At 40.1% G+C, this 9512-nt stretch overlaps 1 long non-coding RNA gene across 1 annotated transcript in view; it reads right to left on the bottom strand.

Moving 5' to 3' along the window:
* Window positions 1-6220: 6220 nt before the first annotated feature.
* LOC109517246 (uncharacterized) overlaps window positions 6221-9512 on the bottom strand; it is a 12291-nt gene continuing 8999 nt past the window's right edge. The window contains exons 2-3 of the long non-coding RNA XR_002168505.1: window positions 7630-7936; window positions 6221-6260 (exon numbers count right to left, since the gene is read on the bottom strand). This is a non-coding gene — a long non-coding RNA (uncharacterized LOC109517246). The remainder of the gene's footprint in view (window positions 6261-7629; window positions 7937-9512) is intronic.

The raw sequence follows: 9512 nt of genomic DNA, 5'->3' as shown, positions 1-9512 counted from the left end.
TGTGTGTGTGTGTGTGCGTGTGTGTGTGTGTGTGTGTGTGTGTGTGTCCTTTACCCCATTGAATATAATGGTAATCCTTTCCAGGGTCAAACCGTGGCAACATTAATTTGAGCTCGAGAAGTGGAGCTGAATGAGTTTGAAGAATCATTATATTGTGATTTCCCCCCCCCCCCTCATATTGTGGTTGTGATTTCATATGTGATTATTTTATCCAGGTCTTATGCCCATGTATTTTTGAAACAAACGCAAACAATATGTACATTCATCTGTACTTGACACGATCTCGCGATGTTCGCAATGAAATCCCGAGGTCGACAGTGGACAACAGAGGGCAGTATAAGGCAAAAATGGGAGCGCCCTGAGATTGATGAAAATGGATGGATTCATCTGTTTTATTTACTCCATGAACATATTATTACAAAGAAAAAATGGTCTTGAGTTTTCTTGTAATGTTTTTCTGCAGTCTAGTATTTGTAATTTTGAGTCTTTGCACATTTTCAGCAACTGTCAAAGGTGTATAATGTCTTCAGAAACAAATCGCTGAATTCACCTACAAGGTCTTTGATGGCCATAAAAGTGTGAAATAAAGTTAATTGCTGTCTTCCAAAACAATAATAAATCAACTCACCTTCTTGTGTTGATGCATGATGGGCACAGGAAGTGGATGGGGAGGACTTCTGAAGTCAAATCAACGAGTAAATGCATCACACGCTGTCCAAAAGAAGTTACCCGTTGTATATTAATCGAAAGAACTATACATTATGTATTATGCACATCACGATATGCATGGGAGGTGAGGTTCTTCACAGAATGACAACAATACAACAGTTGACTTGGCAGTGTTTCGGACATTCCATTAATGTAAAAAAAAATAATGACACAAATGGGCGTACAGTGGTACCTCTACTTACGAAATGAATTAGTACTCGAAATATCATATCTTGAAATTTATTTCGTAATAAGAAGCAATATTTTCCTGTTGAGACGTTTCATAACTTGAAAATTTCGTGTGAAGAGACGTTCGTAAGTAGAGGTAGCACTGTAACGTGTATTTCGAAGGACGACGACGATGTTTTTCCGCTCAATAAAGGTTGCGATACACTACATTTGATTAACTTAAAGCAGTTTGTTTTCAACGCTGAGAAAGATTAAAAACAATTTACCATCCCAGACATACTAAAATAGGCTCAATTCATCATCTCCTTCGTGTGACGATTCATTCACATTTTTGGCTAGACACCCCAACAATGTACTTCATGTGAACGTTGCTTGTTCCCATCAAGGGCGACAAAACAACAACGTGGTAATTACAGGAGTGTAATTGGACGACATTGATAGACACGCAGGAAAAAGCGAGAAGCTAATTAAACGGAGCGGTCCGACACATTTGGATGCTGACCAACAGGCTCAGGTATAATACACGGATTGATTAGCAGCCACTTTTCCCCCAACAAGCCTCACAATGAATCCCCTCGCCTGGTAAGTAATTAGGATGTGAACACATGCTGCGAATCGAGCCACTCGCAGAGGCTGAGGGAAGCGTCACTGTCATTGTTTTGTGTTGATTAGTGATGTGTCGGTCGCGAACGAGCCGGTAAAAAGAGCCGGCTCTTTGAAGTGAACGATGAGAGCCGGCTCTGTCGCGCGCGCTCTCTTTTTCTTTCTCTCTCTCTCTCTCTCTCTCTCTCTCTCTCTCTCTCTCTCTCTCTCTCTCTCTCTCTCTCTCGCTCTCGCTTTCTACCCCCCCCCCTCGATGTCGCTCTCTCTTTTCCCACGTGTCTGAAGCGAGGTTTGGCAGTGGGAGAAGGGTCCAGCTGCAGACCCGGAGGAGGCCGATTCAGGGAAAGGTAGGTTTAGGCAAGTCACGTTGCGCCGGATTTGACGGCAAAAGGATGATGCCCGAGTCCGAAGTAAGTCGCATGTGGATCTTAAAAAGTTTAAAAGGCCCTGTAATGGTAAGGTAATTTAACAGCAAAATCAACTAAAAGTAAAACTAAGTGGTGTTATTCTAATGCACGACAACAACTATGACGGTAATATTCAGTTGACGAGCTTCAATGACTTTCAGGTTAAACTGAAAAAAACGACTATGTATAGTAAGGCGTTTTTAGCCGGACAAAACGACCATGTATAGGAAGGCGTTTTTAGCCAAAAAAAGCGACCATGTATAATAAGGCGTTTTTAGGCGAAAAAAACGACCATATATAGTCAGGCGTTTTTAGCCGGACAAAACGACCATGTATAGGAAGGCGTTTTTAGCCAAAAAAAGCGACCATGTATAATAAGGCGTTTTTAGGCGAAAAAAACGACCATATATAGTCAGGCGTTTTTAGCCGGACAAAACGACCATGTATAGGAAGGCGTTTTTAGCCAAAAAAAGCGACCATGTATAATAAGGCGTTTTTAGGCGAAAAAAACGACCATATATAGTCAGGCGTTTTTAGCCGGACAAAACGACCATGTATAGGAAGGCGTTTTTAGCCAAAAAAAGCGACCATGTATAATAAGGCGTTTTTAGGCGAAAAAAACGACCATATATAGTCAGGCGTTTTTAGCCGGACAAAACGACCATGTATAGGAAGGCGTTTTTAGCCAAAAAAAGCGACCATGTATAATAAGGCGTTTTTAGGCGAAAAAAACGACCATATATAGTCAGGCGTTTTTAGCCGGACAAAACGACCATGTATAGGAAGGCGTTTTTAGCCAAAAAAAGCGACCATGTATAATAAGGCGTTTTTAGGCGAAAAAAACGACCATATATAGTCAGGCGTTTTTAGCCGGACAAAACGACCATGTATAGGAAGGCGTTTTTAGCCAAAAAAAGCGACCATGTATAATAAGGCGTTTTTAGGCGAAAAAAACGACCATATATAGTCAGGCGTTTTTAGCCGGACAAAACGACCATGTATAGGAAGGCGTTTTTAGCCAAAAAAAGCGACCATGTATAATAAGGCGTTTTTAGGCGAAAAAAACGACCATATATAGTCAGGCGTTTTTAGCCGGACAAAACGACCATGTATAGGAAGGCGTTTTTAGCCAAAAAAAGCGACCATGTATAATAAGGCGTTTTTAGGCGAAAAAAACGACCATATATAGTCAGGCGTTTTTAGCCGGACAAAACGACCATGTATAGGAAGGCGTTTTTAGCCAAAAAAAGCGACCATGTATAATAAGGCGTTTTTAGGCGAAAAAAACGACCATATATAGTCAGGCGTTTTTAGCCGGACAAAACGACCATGTATAGGAAGGCGTTTTTAGCCAAAAAAAGCGACCATGTATAATAAGGCGTTTTTAGGCGAAAAAAACGACCATATATAGTCAGGCGTTTTTAGCCGGACAAAACGACCATGTATAGGAAGGCGTTTTTAGCCAAAAAAAGCGACCATGTATAATAAGGCGTTTTTAGGCGAAAAAAACGACCATATATAGTCAGGCGTTTTTAGCCGGACAAAACGACCATGTATAGGAAGGCGTTTTTAGCCAAAAAAAGCGACCATGTATAATAAGGCGTTTTTAGGCGAAAAAAACGACCATATATAGTCAGGCGTTTTTAGCCGGACAAAACGACCATGTATAGGAAGGCGTTTTTAGCCAAAAAAAGCGACCATGTATAATAAGGCGTTTTTAGGCGAAAAAAACGACCATATATAGTCAGGCGTTTTTAGCCGGACAAAACGACCATGTATAGGAAGGCGTTTTTAGCCAAAAAAAGCGACCATGTATAATAAGGCGTTTTTAGGCGAAAAAAACGACCATATATAGTCAGGCGTTTTTAGCCGGACAAAACGACCATGTATAGGAAGGCGTTTTTAGCCAAAAAAAGCGACCATGTATAATAAGGCGTTTTTAGGCGAAAAAAACGACCATATATAGTCAGGCGTTTTTAGCCGGACAAAACGACCATGTATAGGAAGGCGTTTTTAGCCAAAAAAAGCGACCATGTATAATAAGGCGTTTTTAGGCGAAAAAAACGACCATATATAGTCAGGCGTTTTTAGCCGGACAAAACGACCATGTATAGGAAGGCGTTTTTAGCCAAAAAAAGCGACCATGTATAATAAGGCGTTTTTAGGCGAAAAAAACGACCATATATAGTCAGGCGTTTTTAGCCGGACAAAACGACCATGTATAGGAAGGCGTTTTTAGCCAAAAAAAGCGACCATGTATAATAAGGCGTTTTTAGGCGAAAAAAACGACCATATATAGTCAGGCGTTTTTAGCCGGACAAAACGACCATGTATAGGAAGGCGTTTTTAGCCAAAAAAAGCGACCATGTATAATAAGGCGTTTTTAGGCGAAAAAAACGACCATATATAGTCAGGCGTTTTTAGCCGGACAAAACGACCATGTATAGGAAGGCGTTTTTAGCCAAAAAAAGCGACCATGTATAATAAGGCGTTTTTAGGCGAAAAAAACGACCATATATAGTCAGGCGTTTTTAGCCGGACAAAACGACCATGTATAGGAAGGCGTTTTTAGCCAAAAAAAGCGACCATGTATAATAAGGCGTTTTTAGGCGAAAAAAACGACCATATATAGTCAGGCGTTTTTAGCCGGACAAAACGACCATGTATAGGAAGGCGTTTTTAGCCAAAAAAAGCGACCATGTATAATAAGGCGTTTTTAGGCGAAAAAAACGACCATATATAGTCAGGCGTTTTTAGCCGGACAAAACGACCATGTATAGGAAGGCGTTTTTAGCCAAAAAAAGCGACCATGTATAATAAGGCGTTTTTAGGCGAAAAAAACGACCATATATAGTCAGGCGTTTTTAGCCGGACAAAACGACCATGTATAGGAAGGCGTTTTTAGCCAAAAAAAGCGACCATGTATAATAAGGCGTTTTTAGGCGAAAAAAACGACCATATATAGTCAGGCGTTTTTAGCCGGACAAAACGACCATGTATAGGAAGGCGTTTTTAGCCAAAAAAAGCGACCATGTATAATAAGGCGTTTTTAGGCGAAAAAAACGACCATATATAGTCAGGCGTTTTTAGCCGGACAAAACGACCATGTATAGGAAGGCGTTTTTAGCCAAAAAAAGCGACCATGTATAATAAGGCGTTTTTAGGCGAAAAAAACGACCATATATAGTCAGGCGTTTTTAGCCGGACAAAACGACCATGTATAGGAAGGCGTTTTTAGCCAAAAAAAGCGACCATGTATAATAAGGCGTTTTTAGGCGAAAAAAACGACCATATATAGTCAGGCGTTTTTAGCCGGACAAAACGACCATGTATAGGAAGGCGTTTTTAGCCAAAAAAAGCGACCATGTATAATAAGGCGTTTTTAGGCGAAAAAAACGACCATATATAGTCAGGCGTTTTTAGCCGGACAAAACGACCATGTATAGGAAGGCGTTTTTAGCCAAAAAAAGCGACCATGTATAATAAGGCGTTTTTAGGCGAAAAAAACGACCATATATAGTCAGGCGTTTTTAGCCGGACAAAACGACCATGTATAGGAAGGCGTTTTTAGCCAAAAAAAGCGACCATGTATAATAAGGCGTTTTTAGGCGAAAAAAACGACCATATATAGTCAGGCGTTTTTAGCCGGACAAAACGACCATGTATAGGAAGGCGTTTTTAGCCAAAAAAAGCGACCATGTATAATAAGGCGTTTTTAGGCGAAAAAAACGACCATATATAGTCAGGCGTTTTTAGCCGGACAAAACGACCATGTATAGGAAGGCGTTTTTAGCCAAAAAAAGCGACCATGTATAATAAGGCGTTTTTAGGCGAAAAAAACGACCATATATAGTCAGGCGTTTTTAGCCGGACAAAACGACCATGTATAGGAAGGCGTTTTTAGCCAAAAAAAGCGACCATGTATAGTAATGCGTTTTGAGCCGAAAAAAACGGCTATACATGGTCATTTTTTTTGGCTCAAAACGTCTTACTGTCCATGGTCGTTTTCTTCGGCTAAAAACGCCTTACTATACATGGTCGTTTTTCTCGGCTCAAACCGCCTTACGATACATGGTCGTTTTTTTCGGCTAAAAACGGCATACTATGTACGGCCGTTTTTTTCGGCGAAAAACGCCTTCCTATATATGGTCGTTTTTTTCAGGTTAAAACGCCTTACTATACATGGTCGTTTTTTTTCCGCTAAAAACGGCTTCCTATACATGGTCGTTTTTTTCGGCTCAAAACTCCTTACTATACATGGTCGTTTTTTTTCGGCTAAAAACGGCTTACTATACATGGTCGTTTTTTTCCTCTAAAAACGCCTTACTATATTTACATGGTCGTTTTTTTCATCTAAAAATGCCTTAGTATCCATGGTCTTTTTTTTTTTTCTAAAAATGCCTTAATATACATGGTCGTTTTTTTTCGGCTAAAAACGGCTTACTATACATGGTCGTTTTTTTTCGGCTAAAAACGCCTTACTGTACATGGCCGTTTTTTGCGGCTCAAAACGCCTTACTATACATGGTCGTTTTTTTTCGGCGAAAAACGCCTTGCTATACATGGTCGTTTTTTTTTCGGCTAAACACTGTTTACTATACATGGTCGTTTTCTTCGGCTCAAAACGCCTTACTGTACATGGTCGTTTTTTTCGGCTAAAAACGGCTTACTAGTATGTATGGTCGTTTTTTTCGGCGAAAAACGCCTTCCTATATTTGGTAATTTTTTTCAGGTTAAAACGCCTTACTATACATGATCATTTTTTTTCGGCTAAAAACGGCTTACTATACATGGTCGTTTTTTTTTCGGCTAAACACTGTTTACTATACATGGTCGTTTTCTTCGGCTCAAAACGCCTTACTATACATGGTCGTTTTTTTTTCGGCTAAACACTGTTTACTATACATGGTCGTTTTCTTCGGCTCAAAACGCCTTACTATACATGGTCGTTTTTTTTTCGGCTAAACACTGTTTACTATACATGGTCGTTTTCTTCGGCTCAAAACGCCTTACTATACATGGTCGTTTTTTTTTCGGCTAAACACTGTTTACTATACATGGTCGTTTTCTTCGGCTCAAAACGCCTTACTGTACATGGTCGTTTTTTTCGGCTAAAAACGCCTGATTATACATGGTCGTTTTTTTTCGGGTTAAAACGCCTTCGGATACATGATCATTATTTTTCAACTAAAAATGCCTTACTATACATCAGGGGTGTATAACATATGGCTGGAACCGGCCCACAGGATAATTTAAAAGTGGAAAAAATGCACAAAGACACGGAATGAATATTTTTAATCAGGTGCAATTCGTGGAAGATCCGCTAGTGGGACACACTGTTTTGATCAGAGGAAAATACAACATTGTTTTGATCAGAGAAGAAGACAACAGCAGCCTCAGTCTGTCACTGAGACAGACCCAACACAGCAGACGCTATCAAGGACATGTGAATACTTTTTTCTTTACACATATTTTAGCACTCTCCTGAGTTTGTCAGGTGTAGGCAGGGATTACATATAGATTTGATATGCTCCTGTAAATGGTTTAAAAATTCCTTTCTTCATAAATCTCGTTTAATCTTAAAAGTGCATTGCTATATTTTTCAAGACCAATTACTTGTTAAGGTTTTGTGCCTTTGTACAGTCAGTGGGATCAGTTGCAATGCATATATGTGAATGATAAAAGTACATTGCACATTTGTCTCAGGAAATCTTAGGTGAACCTTCAAAACCTCGTGTGGTTGGCTGCCTTTGACTACATATAAAAATTTCAAAATTTTCGCAGCAGAATGGCCGAATGGTAAAAGACCTCGCGTGGTGATCAGGCGAACCGAGCTGGTAAGAAGTCTCATTTCAACAAGCCTCTTTACATTATTCAGTTGAAGGAAGCTTGTTCTTGGGTCCTCCGTGCCACAAGAGGGAGTAACTTGCTCATCGCCAGAGTCCACCTCCGAGCACAGACCTGCAGGAAACACTTTTTGCTCTTCTTCCTGTTATTCTCAAGGTGCTGAAGTCAAACTTTGGGCAAGCCTGAAAAGTAGGAGACATTTACACTTGTTCAATGCACCATCATGACTACTTTTTTTACTTTTTTTTTCTCCCCCAGGCAGCAGTAAACATGATCTGCTTCCTGCTCTCGAAAGACCCAACACTTTATCTCCCTGGTAAGTTTCATGCCCAACACATCTTTGTCTGCACAAGAAATTGACTTGCATGTAACTCATGGATGCCTTTCCCCTCAGGACAACACACCTGTCCCACGTTCTTCTCAAGAGCTGAACACTTCGCCGCCCAGCAACAAGCAGACTGCCATCCAACTTGCAACTTTTTCCTCTGCTTTTGTGATTGTCTACTGTGCAAAAGAAATAAAGCTTGATTACAAAGAACACTTCAACTCAACTTCATTTTTAAACACATCACCACAATCTAACTTTAAAAAATATATATATTTTAAAAAACAAAATTATTTTTCAGTTTATTTCTAAACTTTTTTCTGAATTTTTTTCAAACATTTTTTTCCAAAAATTGTTTTTCCTGGATTTTTTTTTTCCAGGCAGCAAAATCCAGGAAAGTGGGTGTGGCCTGGCTGGAATGATTCGCGGATAGCTGTGAAAGTGGGTGGAGCATGACGATATCATGCTGTGATTGGTGGAAGTGGTTATGCATATTAGGCATTCTCTGATTGGTGGCCTCATTAGGGGGCGTGGTTATGCAACTTTAGAACAATCTGATTGGTCAGAACTTGGAAAGTGGGCCTGGTTATGCAAATCTCGGGTTGTGGTTATGCAAATAAGGGGCCTCACCTTAAAAAAAAAAAAATAATAATAATAAACAAAATCATTTTCAGTTTGTTTCAAAACTTTTTCTGATTTTTTTTCAAAAAATGTTTTCCAAAAATTTTTTCCCTGGATTTTCTTTTTCCAGGCAGAAAAATCCAGGAAAGTGGGTGTGGCCTTGCTGGAATGATGACTGATGATTTGCTGATAGCTGTGAAAGTGGGTGGAGCATGATGATAACATGCTGTGATTGGCGGAAATGGGGCGTGGTTATGCCACGGAAAGTGTGAAAAGACTGTCTGATGGGACTGAAGCGCAAGTCTGAGCTCAAGACTTCAGTCTTTGAAAAGGCTTCGAGTGAGCTGAGGATGGATTTGGTCATGAAAGGCAAAGACTCAAATTCAACTTGAACAATTTATTGGACAGAAAAGCGAACATGACAATGTAAAAGCATTTGACCAGTCAATCTTTGGATTGGATACAACTTTATTGTCAAATGTGTGGGCCAGTTCAAGTTGCACGCACACAAACACCGACGACAGGCCCGAGATGGGAGCATGTGCTTGTCCAGCTCATGCGTGATGTCACTGACATCTCATGACACACCAAGGGGGACATGAGCACGTCCGACTTCTCTCACTGAGACAAAAACTAACTGCCGTGTACTCCACAACAACATGATCACTCTTCTGGTCAAGTTTTTAAATGACATTGAAGTGGGCCAAGTTAGTCATAAAACATATTTCAGAAGTGCTTGATGATGCTCGGGTTGTCTATGTGGAGTTGACACTGTTGTGCAGTACACGAAGCAGAAGCTTAAGTTGAATGAG

This window comes from Hippocampus comes, unplaced genomic scaffold (assembly GCF_001891065.2).
Source record: "Hippocampus comes isolate QL1 unplaced genomic scaffold, H_comes_QL1_v1.1 scaffold92, whole genome shotgun sequence".
In the NCBI taxonomy this organism is placed as follows: Eukaryota; Metazoa; Chordata; class Actinopteri; order Syngnathiformes; family Syngnathidae; genus Hippocampus; species Hippocampus comes.
The sequence above is the reverse complement of the archived record's forward strand: the minus strand, read 5'-3'. Positions and strand labels throughout refer to the sequence as shown.